The sequence below is a fragment of the Pan troglodytes genome, chromosome 17 (assembly GCF_028858775.2).
Source record: "Pan troglodytes isolate AG18354 chromosome 17, NHGRI_mPanTro3-v2.0_pri, whole genome shotgun sequence".
Lineage (NCBI taxonomy): Eukaryota > Metazoa > Chordata > Mammalia > Primates > Hominidae > Pan > Pan troglodytes.
In genome coordinates, this window is record NC_072415.2 from 89,651,759 (window position 1) to 89,671,125 (window position 19,367).

General features: G+C 56.0%; 1 long non-coding RNA gene across 2 annotated transcripts; it reads left to right on the top strand.

Moving 5' to 3' along the window:
• Positions 1-806: 806 nt before the first annotated feature.
• LOC104003209 (uncharacterized) lies at positions 807-18,901 on the top strand. 2 transcript variants are annotated; one of them, XR_675768.5, is made up of 7 exons: positions 807-13,730; positions 14,057-14,195; positions 14,651-14,843; positions 14,946-14,984; positions 15,090-15,296; positions 16,344-16,561; positions 18,313-18,901. It is a non-coding gene; the product is annotated as an uncharacterized LOC104003209 (long non-coding RNA). The 2 variants fall into 2 exon arrangements; XR_001711446.4 differs by having other exon boundaries at positions 18,316-18,901.
• Positions 18,902-19,367: the final 466 nt, after the last annotated feature.

Here is a 19,367-nt window from a genome sequence, read left to right on the forward strand (position 1 = left end):
CTAAAGTAAATCCCTACAACAACCCATGCTGATTTGTGTGTGTGGTGGGGGGCGGGGCGGGGCGGGGGTGTACAAAAATACAAATGTAAAAGTAGACAGGGAGATGCCTTTATTTATTTATTTATTTATTTATTTATTTATTTATTTTGAGATGGTCTTGCTCCGTTGCCCAGGCCGGAGTGCAGTGGTGCAATCTCGGTTCACTGCAACCTCCCCGTCCCAGGTTCAAGCAATTCTCCAGCTTCAGTCTCCCAAGTAGCTGGGACTACAGGTGCCTGCCACCACGCCCGGCTAATTTTTTTATTTTTTTATTTTTATTTTAGTACAGGGTTTCGCCATGTTGGCCAGCCTGGTCTCGAACTCTTGACCTGAGGTGATCCACCCGCCTGGGCCTCCCAAAGTGCTGGGATTACAGGCGTGAGCCACTGCGCCTGGCCAATGCCTTTATTAATCACGGATATAAAAGGAATTTGGGTGGCTCAGCGTCTTGAAAGGAGAAAGCAAGGAGTCTCCACTTCTGACCATATTATGAAAAGGTAAAATGCCTTGTTTTTGCTGTGAACATGCTGTGACACAGGTGTGCGACTGAAGCTGACATGGCGGGGGGCTGTGTGAAGGGTCACAAGTCGTGTGCACGCCTGCCTTCCTGTTCCTTTGAGGTGAGGGTCCCGGGTCGTGTGCACACCTGCCTTCCTGTTCCTTTGGGTCTTTACTGGAGCTCATTTCTGGGCTTGTTCTAAGAGTCATTTCCGGAGAAGTCACTTGGGGAAAGGAGGAGGAACAGGAGAAAGTGTGGGACGTAGCGAGGGACCACCGCGGAGACGGATGGGGCTCAGCCGCAGCAGGTTCTGGAGGGACCGTGGCTGCATCAGAGGAGCTCCGAGGGGACTCAGCGTGCCCTGTGCGTTTGTGTGAGATCCGTCAGCCTCCCATCCGCGTGCCCCACCGCCCGGACTATCCTTGCTTCCAAGAGTGCCCCGTCCCTTTCTCATCTACAGAAGCTTAAACTGTCGTCACATGTGGTCTCTGAATTCTTTCTTCTTCTAAGCCAGGGCTTTGCAACTTTTTTTAAACTGAGACCCACAATAAGAGGCACATTGTACATCACAACCAGTACGTACACGCAGAAGTGAAATAAGAGTTTGTGAAACAACACTCCCTCTGATGAGTGATTCCCTGATAGAAATCACAACTTCCATTATGGTCATAGAAATAGGTGCTTCCATGCTGCTCTGCTCCTTTTTGAAAATGCTCGTTAGGACTCATTAAATTGATTTCACAACCAGCTGTTTCACAAACAGGTCTAAGTCGTTGCAGCCTGGAAGCTGCTTCTCTGAGGAGGCTGCGGCAGCACTGACCCGAGGGCCCGTCCTCATTTCCGCCTCTTCCCGGCCTCTCTCGCACGGGTCGTGAAACCCACTGTGTCCCCATCACCCCATCCCAGAGGACTCTCTTCTTCTGTCCCCACCCCACAATCCTCCTGCTGTACCTTTCCCCAGGCCCCACCGAACTGCACGGTGTCAGTGACTCGCCTCGGTGCCCGGGCACCCACCCCTGGCCGGCGCCAAGCCCGGCCTCATCCTCGTCCCTCTGGCCTCAGGCTGTGGGATCTGCCCTCATTCTGTAAAGGCTTTTGTGTCCCTGAAACGCTTCCTTTGTTGTGACGAGACTAAGGTGTGAGACAGGATTACAACACACCAAAATGCAGCCATGTCTTAGGCCTGGAGTTGTGGGTGACTGGTAGCATATTCTTTATATATTTGCATTGCATTTTCCAACTTGTCTCCAATGGATCACGTTACTTTTAGGACCAGAAAGAAAACTGACATTAGGATGAGAAGAAATGGAAAGGCATTGCTGGTCCGTCTGTCTGGGTCTCGCTGGTGCCGCCCCTGGTCAGGGGGTGCTGGTGCAGGTGGTCTGTCCCGGAGCCTGTGGCCCATTTTCAGTGAGGAGCAGGAAAGCCCAAAGCTGTTGCTAGCGGCTGGTGGTGCTGCTGCGGGGGGCTCCACACGGCGGGGCCATTGCTGCCCCTCAAGGGCACCGTGGGGGCCCCCAGTCTGCGGGGCTGGCGAGTGCCTTCCTGGCACAGATGTTTTTTATATGTTTGTTCCAGCTATGTCTGGCTAAGCCGCCTCTTTCTAAATGCAGGGCCTGTGCACACATTTGCTCCGGGGATTTTTTTCTACTTTGAAAGGCAGCTCTCAGCAGGGCTGGCTGTGTTTCCTTTGCGATGTGAGCTGCGCGGTGTCGGATGTCATGGATCTGGGGTGTTGGGGACGTGGAGGAGGGAGGCACAGGCCTCTGCTCGCCAAGGCGGATCCCAGCCCGTCTGCAGCCTCACCTCCTGTTTCAGTGGCCATGCTGATGATGTCACCCACATACCGAAGTGAACATGCTATTTCCTGACCTGAAGTCGGCCAAGGGGAGCGGGCAAGTCTGTGTGAATCTTCCTTTCCCCCTGAGATGGCGAAGTCAACACAGAAGACGTGGTTTCCCTGAGCTCCGACTTCTGGGCTCTGAGTTTCCCCCCAGCTCCCTCCACTTCTCCGCTTTCCGTCTCCTCCATTTGTCTAAGGGAAGAGACAGGGAAGAAGAAGTGTGGCCTGGGTGGATTCTGGCCCTAAAGTGAAGCATAAAAGAATAAAGAGAAAGAACAGGACATCTCCACGAGCTCAGGGCAGGCAAAGCTTGCTCAGGGCAGTCAAATAGGACACAGAAAATCCAAGCCATACAGGAAAAGGTTAATCTCATTTGACTTCGTTAAAATGACAAACTTTTGTTCATCGAAAGACATCATTCCAAAAAGAAGAGGCAAGTCAGACTCAGAGATTGGTGGTCCATGCAGCCAACAAATAACCAGAATATATATAAAGAACACTTACAAATCCATAAGAAACATGCTAACAGCTCTATTTTTTTAATGGGCAGAATACTGGCACAGGAGTTTCACAGATGAGGATATCCAAATGGTCAGTCCACATTGGAAAGGTGCTCAGTGTCACCATTCATCAGGAGGACAACCACGAGATGCCATCATCCCCCCACAGAAGGCTTGAAGCCGAGAGGACTGACGGGGCCAGTGTCAGAGGGGGTGCGGGGCAAACAGCCCACGCATTGTGGACAGAAGCCTCAGTGGACGCAGCCACCTTGGAAGCGCTGGTTATTGGTGATTCTTTCTCTGCAGGTGGTCCGACCTGTGTGCCCTCACTGGCTCACCACTCTTCCCGTGAGCTTAGGGCAAGCAAAGATTTCTTACACAGGTCCCGGAACATTCTTGCATTCCATGCATCTTGGAAAGCTACCCTATGCACGGCTTTGTTTTCTGCTCCACCTGCGTGGCTGTTACCTGTGGCACCTAAACATTGCTCAAGGACCTGGCAGCAGCTGCAGCCATGCTCCTGCCAGGCTCCTGACAAGATTGGAAATCACGTGCAACGCTGAGCGCCATCAGCTGAGATTTAGACCTTAAAGCTGCTTCTTATGCTAACATTTTTTTTCTCAGCATGGAACTGCGAAGTGTCCTAAATGTGGAAAATCGAATTGGGTGTCAGAAAAAAACCAATAAGTGCCTCTTCAATAATTAACAGATGGAGATCCAGACCAACAGCAAAGTTAATCAATGCAAAAAGGTGGTGCAGGACAGACAAACAGAAACTCAGGAGCTCCTTTTAGAAGCCAGAGGCTCCTGGCAGGAGCACTCACGACCTCCTCAGGTCACTAAGCTGTGGTATGCGCCACACTACCTGGCCACGGTCTCTTCCTCAGATTTGCCATAAACCTCACCTGGCGTCCTCAAATACACTTTGACCACGTGGGCATCAGAACATCAAGTGGGAAACACGCATGAATTTTCCACTCCAGGATCCTGGAAAAAGAAGCACTTGTTCCTAGAGAACCTGCTTATTCTGATCTTTGGGTAACTAGATAATTCTTTCTAAATCCTGCTGAGGGTGAAGAATATTGTGTTCCATGTTTTAAAAACACATTGGAAGAACACCGTTCTTTCTGAAGCCAGAAGGGAAATACATCAACAGCTGAGGTGAGGTTTCGCTACGGTGCTCCGCAGATTTAGATAACATGGTGTCTGAGTCCAGCAGTACATGCTCTCACCTTCACTGTCTCAGTACAACAGGACACGCTCTCACCTTCACCATCTGGGTACAGCAAGACGCGCCCTCACCTTTACCGTCTCAGTACAGCAGGACACACTCTCACCTTCACTGTCTCAGCACAGCGGGACACGCCATCACCTTCACTGTCTCAGTACAGCAAGACGCACCCTCACCTTCACTATCTCAGTACAGCAGGATGCGCCCTCACCTTCACCATCTCAGTACAGCAGGACGCGCCCTCACCTTCACCATCTCAGTACAGCAGGACACACTCTCACCTTCACTGTCTCAGCACAGCGGGACACGCCATCACCTTCACCGTCTGAGTGCAGCAGGACATGCCCTCACCTTCACCGTCTCAGTACAGCAGGACACACCCTCACCTTCACCGTCTCAGCACAGCTGGATATGCCCTCACCTTCATCGTCTCAGCTCAGCGGGACATACCCTCACCTTCACCGTCTCAGTACAGCAGGACACACCCTCACCTTCACCGTCTCAGTACAGTGGGACAGTGCTCTCACCTTCACCATCTGAGTACAGTGGGACAGTGCTCTCACCTTCACCATCTGAGTACAGTGGGACAGCACTCTCACCTTTATAGTCCCGGTGAGTGATCTATGGAACTGGCGCTTTTTTTTAATTTTAATTTTTTTTTTTTTGTGGAGTGTCTGAAAAATCTCTCCAGTGGTGGTGACTGGGGTGAGTTATCAAGATGAAGCGAATTGGACTGAACTATATGAGAAAAAGCCAGGCCTGCAGAAGACAGGCTGATGGAAGCCCACAGAAATGAGTGAAACTGAAGGCGGGGCAGAGGTTGTCCCAGACCTTAGCTACACACACCCCTCAGAGCTGTTTCTCAAAGATGTTTACACTAGCAAGAGGCTCAGCGTTCATCGTTTATAACAGCTTCTGGGAGCCACAGTTGAGTTTACCGTCTCGCCTTTCAGTACTTATGTATGCAGGGTGGCAACTCAAGCTATCATGGTCACAGAATTAAGAGGGACGAACGTGGATAGGTAGGGTTTCATTTTCCATATCCCTCCAGCAAGCAGGGTGGGTGAGGATGGGGACGCTTTCTTCTCCTGCTTGAGAGCCGACTTCTTAGAGGCCTTAGTAGACATCCACCGAACATCCAACCACCACAGAGGGCAACGGGAAGACCCCCTCATCCAGGGCAAGCAGCTGCGGAGCTCACACGGGGTCGGGGCGAGGGCATCCCGCTGGCATGCGCTTGTGGCCACGGCAGGGGCCCTGGAAGAGAGACAGGAATTAGTCATCCCACGGTTTGTCGTCTGGCGGTGTAGTTTGACACTTGAGAGATGTGATCTTTATTTCAGAAACACCATCTGGCCATCAGCCCAATTCTTGACTTTTTCATTTCTCTCAAGATGATCATTAGGAGTGGTTTCAACAAAACTGAACACAGAATTTTGAGGGCCCCAATCATGACTCAACCAGAGCCCTCACTGAATTCTTCATGAGTCAGCCCGGCCCTCTCCACTGACTTCACCCTAGCGGGCACCTGTCTTTCTTCTTCTTTTATCACTTTTTGCTTCTCTTTTGGTTTCCAGCTCTGACTGAATTCAGACCCAACACCTTCCAATTCTTCCCGGCCCCCTCAGGGAAACCCAGAGGCAAATCTGAGTGCAGGGAGCGGGGGCTTCGCGTGGAGCTGGGAATTCCCCACGCTGAGAGGGACCTGAGACGCCGGCGCCTTCCCAGGCTGCCCCGCGCTGAGAGGGACCTGAGACGCCGGCGCCTTCCCAGGCTGCCCCGCGCTGAGAGGGACCTGAGACGCCGGCGCCTTCCCAGGCTGCCCCGCGCTGAGAGGGACCTGAGACGCCGGCGCCTTCCCAGGCTGCCCCGCGCTGAGAGGGACCTGAGACGCCGGCGCCTTCCCAGGCTGCCCCGCGCTGAGAGGGACCTGAGACGCCGGCGCCTTCCCAGGCTGCCCCGCGCTGAGAGGGACCTGAGACGCCGGCACCTTCCCAGGCTGCCCCGCGCTGAGAGGGACCTGAGATGCCGGCGCCTTCCCAGGGAGCTCTGGAGAGCGGCCTCAGGTTGGGGAGGAGGGGGTCTGCCATCCTCCCCTCTCTACGGGGAGGGCTGCCTTGTGATGGGGGCTCAGGATCCACTACAGGGCCCCGACCCCGAGGCAGAAGTGGGGGTATTGCTTCCTGCCACCCCTCACCAGGCAGGGATGCCAGGGATTCCGCAGCCGGAGTCAAACCTACGTTTACCTGAATGGAAGGAGAGAGGCGTCTCTGGCCGAAGGAAGAGGGGAAGTGGCAACTCCCAGTGAAGAGGTCGTCGCCAAGCCACAGGATGGCTGGTGGCCACTTCGGGAGGAGGCTCCGGGACCTGGGGAGGAAAGGCCAAGCGAGGCGGGTGTGCGTGCAGAGGACGCTCTGTTCAGATTCCTCCCCAAATAGTGACGGAGCTCCAGGAGCTGCCCTGTCAGGGATCTGTGGGGCATGTGTGTTTCCTTTACCACCTCCGGAAACTGCACTACAATGGCAGTGAGTGGAGGGGATGACCCTGCGGAACGAAGAAAACAGCAAGCCACAGTGGTTCGGAGGAAAGGCCGGCAGTGGCACAAAGTGGGTCTGCAGGGGCAGGCGAGCTGCATCCCAAGCCCAGGAAAAGCCCGAGACACCGGGAGCTGGGCTGCCCTAGGAGGCTGCAGACAGAGGTGGGGCCACCAGTTCCAAAAGCAACTCCAAGACCTCAAGGCCGTCTTCCAACAAGCTCGGCCGTAGACGCACGTCCTCCCACCAGGCGGGAGCAGGGCACCCTTAGCCAGGGCTGCAGGGAGGGCGGACGGATGCCACGGGTGCTGGGCCCTGCTTCCCGCAACAGCAGCCCAGCTGCAAAAGGTCACCAAGATTTGATGACAGGGAGCACGTGAACTCTGGGCTCACTCCAGCCCTCCTGGCTGGCTGCCGAATGCTGGCCGCATGACATTTTGCAGTTCAGAACCCAAGTTGAAGAGGGGTATGTGGGACCCCTCAACAGCAGCAAGGAAACCCGTGGGCCGTGGGCAATGCCTTGGTACATTCAGGAAAAGGATAGCCTACCTAGAAGTTGAATCCAACCATATTATCAGTCAAGAGTAAAGAGAAAAAGACGTTTTCAGACCAGTACAGAGGCTGCTAGAGGAAGTGCTTCACCAAAACGAGGCATCAGCCCTGAAGGAGGACCTGGCGCCAGGACACAGGAGAGACACGGGGGGCTCTGGGGATGTGGGGAGGGGCTCCTGGGTGACAGTGCAGGAGAGCTGAGGGCTTCCAGGGGGGTCTGAACCAGCATTCTCATTGTGTGGAGAGATTTCCATTTCTGACTGAGAGGTTGGGAGAGAATTGAGGATGGGTATATGAGCAAAGCCATTTGAAAATCAAGGCAGTTATTAATTCCAGGCAAAATATAATTTTATAAGATGGGCCATGTAATCACAACACATTAGGCTACATTGGCTGCTGTGACCAAGGCCAAAATAATAGTGGTCTAAATAATCTAGACGCTCACTCTCTCAGGAAGCTGTTGGCATGGAAGTGGATACAGCAGCTCTGCAGGGCCAGGCCTGGCTGTCCTGAGCATATGGCAGGCATCTGCTCACAATCTGCCCACCATGAAGCCCACACTTCCCTCAGGGGAGACCAGGGGAGTGGTGTCTTTCCCCTTCCCATGTCCTGCCAGGAAGCTGTATGCTTCATGTCCACTCATGGGCACTGACCAATGGCCAAAGCCCAGTCCCACAGCCCACTGCAGAGGAGGCTTGCGCACCTGCCCACAGGCCCAGCAACACTGGGATTTCTATAAAAGATGTCTCAAGGCAACTGGAGGACGTTGGGCCTTGGATGCTATTAAGGGATGACCGCTAGTTTAGCTGGGTATGATAGCAATATTGTGGTGATACCGGTAAAAGCCCTTACCCGTAAGAAATATAAACAAAAGTGTTGATGGATGAGATGACATGGTGCCTGAGGTCTGCTTCAGAATATCCCACATGTATTTAGGTATTACTCGTGTGACTAAGAAGTAAATTTTTTAAAAGATCAAAGAATTTCTCCTGCCACATCTAGAAGAGGAGGCTGGAAGGTGATGGGGGACCGGCCATCCCTGTCCATGGGCATACCCACAGCTGCTGTGAACACCCACAGATGAGCTGATGCCCACCCAGCGTGGGGTCCACCTCCACCTGGGCCCGATGCAGGAGGGGCCCAGGGAAGGAAGCAAACAGCCCTGGAGGTGGACATTTCCAACAGCCCCAAATGGTCACCCTCCCCAGCAGGACATTAGCAGAAAATACCTATAACTTAGAAATCATTGAAAAGCAGTGAAACACTTTTTTTTTAATTGAAGGTGAGAACCAAAAGGAAGTTTAAAGAATATTCCAAGTGAGCAGAGGAGGTGGCGGGATCACCCAAAACTGCTACTTTGTGGTTATGGTCATTATAAGCATAAAATATATCTAAAATACTTGAAAGTTATCACTTTAATAAAAATAAAACAACAAAGAGATAGAAAAAGCCTTGCTGAAGCAAGGGAGGCTGATGTGCACAGGACGAACAGAAGTGAAGTGAGGAAGAACAAGGGAAACTGCGTGGCCCGGGCCCGCGTGCACGCCTAGCTGGGTTTACCACCCCCGCGAGGGCCTCATGCCATGCGTGGACACCGTCAGCCCAGTGGCCAGAGCCTGGCTGGGTTTACCACCCCTGCAAGGGCCTCATGCCACACGTGGACACCGTCGGGCCAGCGGCCAGAGCCTGGCTGGGTTTACCACCCCCATGAGGGCCTTGTGCCACACATGGACACTGTTGGCCCAGAGGCCAGAGCTCCCCAAAGCCAGGGCTGCTGCCTGGAGAACAGTTACCCTTGGGGTGGGAGCGGTACCTCCCACGAGCTGCAATGGGACTGTGTGTGCCGCCGGCACCTGGCATTGTGCATTCTGCGTGTGTCCCAGGAGGACCCTGTGCAGTGACTGTTCCACACTTTCCACATTTGCTTCTCCTGCGAGTCGCAATGGGGCTGCATGTGCCGCTGGCCCCTGGCATTGCACATTGCGGGTTTGTGCCAGGAGGACCCTGTGTGGGGACTGTTCCACACTTTCCACATTTGCTTCTCTGGTAGCAGGTGAGCTCCGGGATTCCGTCAGTGCTACCTCCGCGGGTCTCCTGAAATATTCAAAGAGTATGAACAGGTTAAAAGTTTTAACCCCTGAATAGCTGGGATGTAAAAAATGAAATCTGGCAAGTGGTTAAACGAAATTACAGACCTAATTGCTTACACTTAAAATAATACTAAAGCAAATGTGAGATTGTGTTTAACTTGGAGGACCAGCACCGTCGGCAACGTGGTTCTGTTCTAATTTTTCACCAGGGAGGGCTCTACATTCCAGGCTGTTATGAAATGAAGTCCTCAGTGTCTGTGAAGTTCAAGTGTTTTAAATGGAGCAGAGGCCTCTCCAGGGATTGCCCACCCCATTTCCACCTCAGTCCTGTTGGGAAACCATCCCTGCTGCCATAAGCAGAGAGCAGGAGCTCCCACCTTCTGATGCAGCGGCTAGATACCAGGAGGGCCACGGAAGCTGGGACCCTGAGAGACTCCGAACCACAGATCCAACTGGGGGATGCCAGGCGCTGACAGAACCACGGGGCCCTAAAAGGCGGAAACCGTGACTCCACAGGACTCCTCTCTTCTGCAACCTGCTCCAAGGCTGCCCCTGTGCAGAGCTCAACTATGCGGCTGTGGCCCTGACCCCTCTGCCAGGCTGCCCGCACCACTCCAGGGGACATGGTTTCCACTGTGGGCAGCTGGTGCAGTGTGACCGTGGTGCAGGTGGGGCCTCTGGGCAGAGGACATCTTGGTAAACTGGGCTGCAGCAGGGCCCAAAGGTCGGGATTGAGGGGAGGCCCTGCCAGGTGACCTCTGCAAGGACCTGGGGAACTGCACGCAAAATCGCAGAGAGAGAAGGATGTGGTTCTTAACCAGCTTCCACCCTGTCTTGCAGCCTTTGTGTTTACTTCCCAGTTGATCTTTAATTTCAGTTGCCAAAGCAGCTGTTTGCACCGTGCAGATGAGTCCCAGGGGCCTCAGACCCGCCCAGCCGCCCGCCCAAGGCGAGAATTGGGGCTGCGGCTGGGCTGGGCAGACAGGGTTGGGGGGCACAGCTCACAGGGCCCCCCACATTCCGCGCTGCCAAGTCTTCTTTTTCCAGTAGTCCCAAGCTAACTTGAAGAAAGAAAAATATGAGGGAGGGAAAGAGAGAAAGAGAGGTGAAAAAATATGGTCATAAATCTGGGACCTGTTTTTATTGGTGCTTCTATTTCAGATTTCCAGTTTGGAAAAATACTTTTTTATGCATCTCAGGCACCTTGGTGATGGTGGAGTGATGATGATAAATGCAAAAAGTTTTTAAAAGTCCTTTTTATGCCCAGGAGAACAAAGTCTGGTACAGTGCAGCCACCTCAGGGCCTGTCATCCTCAGACTAAAGAGGGTTGGCTTGTCCAATTTAACTTTGCCCCATGCCTCCGTGCTGGTGTGACTGTGCCAGGATGCCCTCGGTGCCCTGAGACCCCGTCCATGCCTGGCTGCGCTTCCCAGGTTTGTCTTAGGGAGCAGAGGTTGGCCAGGCGCCCTGTGGGAGGCTCAGCAGGGAAAGCGCCTGTTGTTGGGGAATAGCTCGGGGGAGGCGCTTTCAGATGAACCGCAGGGAACAGGTGAAGAGTGTGGACACTGGAGCATGGGGCGGTGAGAAGACACAATACGAGGCCTGCCGTCCGAACGCGGACCCTGCAGCCCCTGCGGCGGGAGGCCGCGAACACAAGGCTGAGTTTGCGCCTCTGATTTGCGCCACGTGATGGGACTTGCCGGGGCCTCCCTGCCCGTGAAGAGACTGTTTTTGCTGTGAGTCTGCGTGCACAGTGGGTCTGCTGCGCCTGCATAGGTGGGTTTAATTGGCTCCAGCTGCACTGGCGGCGCCTCTCCTCCACTAGGATGTGGCGCATGGAGTTATGGGTGGAGCCCTTTGAAGCAGCTGCAAGTCATTCTGTCGTATAAACTGAAAGAAGAAGAGGGTGAAAAATCCAAGCCCGTGACTCTGCCCGCTCCACAGCTGTGCTCACACAGCTCCACGAGACGGCCGCCCAAACAAAGCTACCTCCGTGGGCCTTGGCCAGCTGACAAGAGGAAGAAAAGGAGATTACTCTAAGCTCCAGGTATTCTGGTGAGCTGGAAGCTGGCCGGGAGAGCCAGGCGCCAGTGACACCTCCAGCCAGCAGGCCCATGTGGAGGCCCCATCCCGGGAGCGTGCCCAGGGGCGAGGCGTGTCCGGCCACCACCGACCACCAGCCGCCCAGGAGGCAGAGGTGACCCGAGAGGGGGCTGCTCGGTTCAGGGAGGAGCCCAGCCCCCAACGCAGGGCACGGATGGAATCTCTCAGGGTTCCCTGGGCATCCTGCCCACCCAAGCTGACTGCTAAGGTCATCAAAACGGAGCAGGAGCCCAGGCCTAGAGTGTCCAGGCCAAGTGACCACCATGAGTGCCTGAGAGGCCGGACGTGCAGGCTGGCTCCTGGCTTCTCACCTGAGCCTCCCCAGCTGCTTGCCTCCACGTCTGAGAATGCCCGGCGCCCCAGCATGGCCTTGGGGAGGCGGCAGTGCTGAGTGCATGGGGCCGAGAGGATGGCTCTGGGCCAGTCGGGTGCTGGGATAGTGGCTGGCAGGGGACCCATTTGGAGAAGAGCCCACTGCTCTGAGCAGCTCCAGCTGCAGCTCCCACCGCCCTCTTGTGAGGGCCTGCCTGGGCCCGTGTCCAAATCCCAGCACCACAGGCCAGATGGCCGGCAGGTCTCACGGGGTGAGCACAGCAGAGGCTGCTTTTACACAGGGACCCCTGGGGCCCCCTCCAAGGGCTGCTGCCTGAGAGGGAGCGTGGCCCACGGAGACCCCCTGGACTCGGCCTCTGGGGCCCACCTGGTGGTTTCTGAGGGTGCTGCCAGGCCAGAAGCTCAAATCCTGCTGGCTGCGCTGTCCTGAGGCCACAGCCAACACCCACTCCTGCCTTCAGCCCGGTGTCCCTTCCCACTGTTAGCGGGGCCTGGGGGATGAAGGAAGACCACCACAGTGCGGCGGGAGAGAGAAAGCCCTCGGCTTCATCCTGGGTATGTTGTGGAGATGCAGACGGGTCCGAGGTCAGACGAGGGTACTGGACTTGCCGAGGTGTCCACACTCAAAGGGAGCGTCTGGAGCGGGGGGCGGCGTGAGGAGTTCAGGGGCTTCCCGGGAGCAGTTCCAGCTGACAGAGCTCCATGGAAATCAGACATGACCTTGGGGACCGCCGACCTGTGGGGTGTGCACCAGAACCCCACACTGTGGGAGCCCAGCCTTCCTCTCACTGGGTGGCAGTGGCTGGGCTCACACAGACCACAGCAGTGTCCAGCTCCCCTGTCAAGGAGAGACTCCTCCTCAGGGTGGGCTGCGGGACCAGCGCCAGCGGTGATGGGGTCCATCCTCACCGTCTCCTGAAGGGCCCGGCCTGGCCTGAGACTTCGATCTCGGTGATGACAGCCACCAGCTGGATGAACTGGCCCCGCGTCCTTCCTACTCCTCATCTCCCTTCTCTTGCTGGGACTTCACAAGAGAGCCCGAGTTACTGAGTCAACAGGAAGTAGAAGAGACTCCCATGCAGCTCAGGCCCCCGTGGCAGGACCAGGAAGGAGGGAGAGGTGGCGCGTTGCCTGGGTGCTCATGGACACCAGGTCTGCTCCCCATGCACTTGTCGTCTGTGCCACGCTGCAGGGGCCAGGCAGCCACAAGCATCGTTTGGGCCCCGAGCCGGCCAGGCTGGAGTCAGGTCCCACTAAGCCGCAGGTGCCTCTCGCTTGGGGGTGGGGGCTGAAGGGTGTCTTCCTGCCGTGGAGCTGTAGCTGGTGCCTGGTTCCCTCTGTCCAGACGCAGCTCTGGGCTTGCAGCCTCTGCCTCCCTGATGGGACAGCAACCCTGGGCATCGCTGGAGGCTCTGAGGTCTGCACGGGGCACCATCCCGTATTCTGCAGGGTCCAGAGACACAGAGAGGGAGGCCAGCCCAGCACCATTGTGGGAGAAAGGCCAGTGATGTCATCAGGGGGCTGAGGCTGGCAGCCACCTTCTAGTGGACATTACTGCTGAGAACTGGCCAGGTGCCTGCACTCGCTGCCATGAGTAATTGCCCAGTGGCCCGTGAGGTGCTGGCAGCTCCTCCGTTTACAAGTTAGGAGACAGGTACAGAGAGACCAGCTGGCCTGTTCCAGCAGCACTGCTCTGGCTCCTGACCACCACCACATCAGCAGCAAAACCGCCAGGGCTGAAATCAATACAGATTTATCCATTCTCACCAGGCTGCGGGCGCCTTGCAGGTCTGTGCTCCTAGCTGGGGGCCCAGGGAGACTCTGCTTCCAGGACTGCCCGAGTGTGGAAGGAACCCAGCTGCCAGCTGCAGGACTGAGGTCCCATCTCCTCCCTGGCCTCGCACAGGCCCTCCTGCCTGCCAAGCAGCAAGTGATGCCGCACCTCAGTCTCTCCCTCTGCTCTCCAGTTCCCTGGACCCCCAGCCCAAGCTCCGGTGATTACCAGGTAATTCCTGTCCCAAGGGAGCCGTGCCGAGTGTCCTAACACAGTTGCCACACGGCTCCATGTCCTGTGCACAGGCCAGGGGTTCGAGTGGGCATCAGCAATGCTCACTTCAGAGCCCCTCCGCCACGACGTGGCCACGTGCACGCAGCTCCGTGGCCAGCGCTGGAAACTGCGTCTCCTGCCTCCAGCTGCGTTACTCGGAGAAGCAGGAACCTCTCCATCCTCACTTTCCATCCGCACATCCAGGGCCGCCCACGTGCACCCACACCGTGCGCTCACTGTGTGGCCTGTCGGGAACACAGTGTCCTCTGCCCCTGATTTCCCAGGAGAGTCGCACGTCTGTGATGGTGGTCTCCCAGGCACGCATGACCATGGAGCACGGGAACGTGTGCGCCTGCTGGGAGCACATGGGAAGACTGCACGCCGGGTGCTGAGGCTTCCTGTGAAAAAAAGAACCTGAAACAAGTACTAATTTTTTACATTGATTACAGATTTAAATGACAATTTTTTTATAGATTGGGTTCAACAAAATATTAAAACTAATGACACTTATTGGCTGGGCGTGGTGGCTCACGCCTGTAATCCCAGCACTTTGGGAGGCTGAGACGGGCGGATCATGAGGTCAGGAGTTTGAGACCATCCTGGCTAACAAGATGAAACCCTGTCTCTACTAAAAATACAAAAAACTAGGCGGGCATGGTGGCGGGTGCCTGTAGTCCCAGCTACTCGGGAGGCTGAGGCAGGAGAATGGCGTGAACCCGGGAGGCGGAGCTTGCAGTGAACCGGGATCATGCCACTGCACTCCAGCTTGGGCGACAGAGTGAGATTCTATCTTAAAAAAAAAAAAAGACACCTATTTTTTATTCTTTTTTTAATGTGGACATTAGAAACCTTAAAATTGCATATGTGGTTCCCATTAGATTTCCATCAGACAGTGTGTGTCTAGAAAATGGCTATAAAGTGTTCTGCCTCCTGCTGATTTTATTGGAATCGCGTCTGAGCTGCAGGACTAAGCACGTGGGCCTGGGAATGGAATCGCGTCTGATCTGCAGGACTAAGCACGTGGGCCTGGGAACTGTCCACGCCGGGGCACGTAGCGTTGCTGAGGAGCAGGTTAGATGTTGGTTTTGTTTTGTTTCCGATTTTTGAAGATTTAATTTGGAAAGATTTTGAGGTCATGCATGGTCTACAAATGACTTTTCTGTCCCGATTCAGGATGGACGCCCACACACCTGAGTCCACCCACACAGGCCTGTGAGTAACATGCATGTGTGTACATGAGCACGTGTGTACGTGACTGCGTGTGGCGGTACCAGCACAGGGGTGAGCTGCGGCCTCACTGGCTTCTCACTGCTGCAGCTGGATGTGCCACTGTGGACGGTCGGGGCAGGGGCCTCCTGCCCTCAAGCTGTGTGTGGCAGCCACGGGTCCCCGTGCCTGCAGCCTGAGACAGGCGCCTGGAGTCGCTGCCTGGGGCAAGTGAGTTCTGCTGGAGGAAACGATGTAGAACTGTGAGGATGCCGCAAGAAGGCAACAGCAGAGTCAGAAGTTCAGGAGAAGACAGAGGTAATAGGGAATTGCTCCTCAGCAACGACACATGAGAGTCGCGTGTGCCGTGATCCCAGGCAGCTGCAGCTGCGTGGATGCCACATGGGGAACCCGGCTTCCAGACCTGCCCTCAAGGGCCGAGCGTCTCACGCCCAGCTTCATTCCTCCCCATCTTGGGGATGCCGCTCTTGTGCTGCCCAGGGTCCCCCAGCCGTGCAAAGCCTGTCTTTGTTTTGTTAGCCAAAGTCCCAGGACGGGGGCCCACCCGAACCACGTCACCCTGTGATGAGGACAGGAGGGATGGAGCCTTCCTCGGTCTGAGCTCGGGCTGTAGCCCTGCGGCCTCTCCCGCTCCATATGCACGGCTGCGGTTCCCTCTGCTGGGCGGTCCCAGTGGACCCAGGAGCGGGGGGGCCCTATGACCTGGCTGAACGGAGCCCTGCGTGTGAAGTGCTCTTATGCAGCCTCAACTGCTGCCTTCACCCCAGGGCCTCCTGGAGAGGACAGAGCCACCAGCAGACAGCTTCTCCCTCACAGCCCAGGCAGCATCTGTGCCCAGGGAGGCCTGCGCACCCCCGCAGGAGCCTCGGTCACCCCCATTTCTGAGTGCCCTGCCACAGGCAGCCCTCAGGAGCCCCCGTGTGTTGGCCACCACCGTGGAGGGCTTGGCATGGACAGTAGGCCGTGGTAGGGGCATCCGGGGTGTCCCGTGGGAGCCAATGGGGGGCCAGCCGCCCCGCAGCATGGGCTGACTCCTCCCTCCCCCAACATGCTGCAGTTCCCACTTTGTTAAGCCCCTGGAATGCAACCAATTAAAGAGCTGTTTGTGTTAAATGAGATCCTGGTCTGAAAATGCAGATGCGTCTGGATGATTAAAAGGCCATCAGTCACCCGCGCATTCGTCTGAATAAGTTTGGTCTGCTTGATTTTACTTCTGCTGGTCTGACTTTTGGATGAGGGTCTAGGCAGGAGCTTCTGGGGCTCCAGCAACCCTGAGGGATGGACTAAGGGTCTGTCCCCCTCACCTGTTTGGTCCCCCTCACCTGTTTGGTCCTGCCCCTCAAGGTCTTCCTGAGACCCCGGCTGGTGTGGACACAAGGAAGCCCCGCCGGAGGGCCCTCTTTACATGGGGAGGCCTGAACCCTGAGCAGTCAAGGAAGTTTTGGAAGTGAGTAGCTATGGCTTCTCCACCTGCTCCTGCCTGGACGGCGCCCTTCAGAACTCAAGCCCATCCATGAGACAGCACCCACCGGGGCCAGTGAGTCACTCCATGAAGGCCAAAGGTGAGCACGTAGGTATTTCTCTCCAAAGAGAGCAGCAGGTACAGACATGGGTGTTGACACACAGAGGGACAAATGCACGTATGTGCACACATGGCACGTACATATGCACTGTGCACATGCACACATGGCATACATATGCACACATGCACAGTGCACACATGGCATATGCTTACACAACGCACATGCATGGCATACATACGCTCACATGCACAGTGCACACGGCATATACATATGCTCATGCACAGTGCATGCACATACATAGCATACATATGCTCACATGCACAGTGCACACGCACACGGCATACATATGCTGACATGCACAGTGCCCACACACACACGGCATACATATACTCATGCACACATGGCATACACATGCTCACGTGCCGTACACATGCATACATGGCAAACATGCTCACATACAGTGCACACATGACATGCTCACATGCACACTGCACACATGCACACATAGCATACATATGCTCACAGGCAGTGCCCGCACGCACACAGAGTACATATGCTCACATGTACAGTGCACACATGCACATGGCATACATATGTTCACATGCAGTGCCCACACATGGCATACATATGCTAACTTGCATAGTGCTCACGTACATGGTATATATATGTTCACATGCATGCTGCACACACACAGCATACATATGCTCACATGCATAGTGCACACACGCATACATGGCATACACATGCTAACATGCACAGTACACAGCATATATATGCTCACATGCATGGTGCGCACGCACATGGCATATATATGCTCACATGCACACTGCACACACGCACACACAGGATACATATGCTCAATGCACAGTGCACAGGCACGGCCTACATATACTCACATGTACAGTGCACATACATGGCATACATATGTTCACATGCACAGTGCACACATGCACACAGGATACATATGCTCACGTGCACAGGCACGGCATATATATGCTCACATGCACAGTGCACACAGCATACATATGCTCACATGCACAATGCACACAGCATTATAAGCTCACATGCGCAGTGCACACATGCACACACCGTACATATGCACACATGCACAGTGCATACACGCACACGGCATGCATATGCTTACATGCACAGTGCACACGCACCTGGTACACCTATGCTCACATGCACAGTGCACACACAGCATGCATACGCTCACATGCACAGTGCACACTCATGGTATACATATACTCACATGCAACGTGTACACGCATATGGCATACATATGCTTACATGTGCACACATACCATTCACATGTATATGCACTTGATTCATGCACACGTGCCACCTACATGCCACAACATGCACACAGGTGCACATTCGCAGGCTCACACACTTCCTGATGTCTGTGTGGACACCACACCAGTCCTCCTTCCCTGGGGTACTCCTGTCTGTCTGTATTTTGGTTGTGCCTTGGGAGCTGAGAAGGCTCTGGCCTGTTTTCACTGGGATTCAGAGGCATTGTGGACCGCAGAACTGTGTCAGCCCCACCCATCTTTTCCACAAATGTTCTTTATTAAGAGAACCTTAATTGAGACCATTAAGCAGAAACTGCAGAGATTGTTGACTTAATAGTGGAAACAGCCCCAGTGCACGTCGTTTTGAGGCCTGGGGCGAGTCATTAGGCTCCTGCCTCAGCTTCCCCTCTGTGGGCCGGTGGTGTGGCCTGTGTGGGCTCTCAGGGGATGAATGCTATGAACCACCACGGGAGGGGCTGCTCTGTGCTATTTCAGCAGGTTTTTCATCACCTCGCAAGGGCCTGGAGTTGGGAGAGAAAGAGCAAAATGAAAAGGCACCTCTGATGACAGCCGCCACCCCTGAGCCCCGAGCCATTCTCTCTCGGAGCTGCAGGAGCCACGGCCGCATGCGCTGCAGAGGGGCTGCCTGTGTGCAGCCTGAGGACATGGAGGCTTTATGTGCAGCCAGACGGAGTGGCCCTGTGGCTCTCCACAGCCCTGACCTGTGCCCCTGCACAGAGCTCAGCGAGGACGCTACCTTCTAGAGCGGATACCCACAGATGCACCGTGGAGTCCCCTTGCAACCCGCAGGAACCACGTTTTTCTGCTTAACCCATTGTTTTAGGGTCCTGGGGCTGCCAGGTCAATGTTCCACAAACTGGGGGACTTAACAATTTATCCTCTCAGAACCCTGGAGGCCAAAGTCTGAAACCCTGGCGCAGCAGGGCGTGCTCCCCGGGTGCTCCTGGGCGTAGGAAGGACGTGCCCCCCGGGTGCTCCTGGGCGTGGGCGTAGGAAGGACGTGCCCCCCGGGTGCTCCTGGGCGTGGGCGTGGGCAGGGCATGCCCCCCCGGGTGCTCCTGGGCGTGGGCAGGGCGTGTCCCCCCCCGGGTGCTCCTGGGCGTGGGCAGGGCGTGTCCCCCCCCCCGGGTGCTCCTGGGCGTGGGCAGGGCGTGTCCCCCCCCCGGTGCTCCTGGGCGTGGGCAGGGCGTGTCCCCCCCCCCGGGTGCTCCTGGGCGTGGGCAGGGCGTGTCCCCCACCCCCGGGTGCTCCTGGGCGTGGGCAGGGCGTGTCCCCCCCCCCCCGGGTGCTCCTGGGCGTGGGCAGGGCGTGTCCCCCCCCCGGGTGCTCCTGGGCGTGGGCAGGGCGTGTCCCCCCCCCCCCGGGTGCTCCTGGGCGTGGGCAGGGCGTGTCCCCCCCCCCCGGGTGCTCCTGGGCGTGGGCAGGGCGTGTCCCCCCCCCCCCGGGTGCTCCTGGGCGTGGGCAGGGCGTGTCCCCCCCCGGTGCTCCTGGGCGTGTCCCCCCCCGGTGCTCCTGGGCGTGGGCAGGGC